Source organism: Bombus flavifrons, chromosome 16, assembly GCF_040668555.2.
Source record: "Bombus flavifrons isolate JBK064 chromosome 16, iyBomFlav1_principal, whole genome shotgun sequence".
In the NCBI taxonomy this organism is placed as follows: Eukaryota; Metazoa; Arthropoda; class Insecta; order Hymenoptera; family Apidae; genus Bombus; species Bombus flavifrons.
In genome coordinates, this window is record NC_138457.1 from 4,333,309 (window position 1) to 4,335,084 (window position 1,776).

Below are 1,776 nucleotides of genomic sequence, written 5' to 3' on the forward strand. Positions count from 1 at the left end.
TACGTTATAACGTTATACCACATAACGTTATACTATATAACGTAATACGTTATAACGTTATACCATATAACGTATTACGTTATAACGTTATACCACATAACGTTATACTATATAACGTAATACGTTATAACTATATGGTATAACATATACATATGGTAACGTTATACCATATAACGTATTACGTTATAACGTTATACCATATAACGTATTACGTTATAATGTTATTCCATATAGCGTTAGACTATATTACTTAATACGTTGTAGTGTTATATCATATAACGTAATACGCTATAACGTTATACCATATAACGTATTACGTTATAACGTTATACCATATAACGTATTACGTTATAACTTTATACCATATAACCTATTACGTTATAACGTTATACCATATAACGTATTACGTTATAACGTTATACCATATAACGTATTACGTTATATCGTTATACCATACAACGTTATTCTATATTATGAAATACGTTATAACGTTATACCACATAACGTTATACTATATAACGTAATACGTTATAACGTTATACCGTATAACGTATTACGTTATATCGTTATACCATACAACGTTATTCTATATTATGAAATACGTTATAACGTTATACCATATAACGTATTACGTTATAACGTTATACCATATAACGTATTACGTTATAACGTTATACCATTTTACGTATTACGTTATAACGTTATACCACATAACGTTATATTATATAAAGTAATACGTTATAACGTAATACCATATAACGTATAACGTTATAACGTTATACCATATAACGTATTACGTTATAACGTCTTACCATATAACGTATTACGTTATAACGCTATACCATATATCGTTATACTATATAACGTAATACGTTATAACGTTATACCACATAACGTTATGCTATATAACGTAATACTTTATAACGTTATACCATATAACGTATTACGTTATAACGTTATACCATATAACGCATTACGTTATAAGGCTATACCATATAACGTTATACTATATAACTTAATACGTTATAACGTTATACCACATAACGTTATACTATATAACGTATTACGTTATAACGTTATACCACATAACGTTATACTATATAACGTAATACGTTATAACGTTATACCATATAACGTATTACGTTATAACGTTATACCATATAACGTATTACGTTATAACGTTATTCCATATAACGTTAGACTATATTACGTAATACGTTGTAGCGTTATATCATATAACGTAATACGTTATAACGTTATACCATATAACGTATAACGTTATAACGCTATACCATATATCGATATACTATATAACGTAATACGTTATAACGTTATACCAAATAACGTTATGCTATATAACGTATTATTTTATAACGTTATACCATATAACGTATTACGTTATAACGTTATTCCATATAACGTATTACGTTATAACGTTATACCACATAACGTATTACGTTATAACATTATACCATATAACGTATTACGTTATAACGTTATACCATATAACGTATTACGTTATAACGTTATACCATATAACGTATTATGTTATAACGTTATACCATATAACGTATTACGTTATGACGTTATACCATACAACGTTATACTATATATCGTAATACGTTATAACGTTATACCACATAACGTTATACTATATAACGTAATACGTTATAACGTTATACCATATAACGTATTACGTTATAACGTTATACCATACAACGTTATTCTATATTATGAAATACGTTATAACGATATACCATATAATGTATTAAGGTA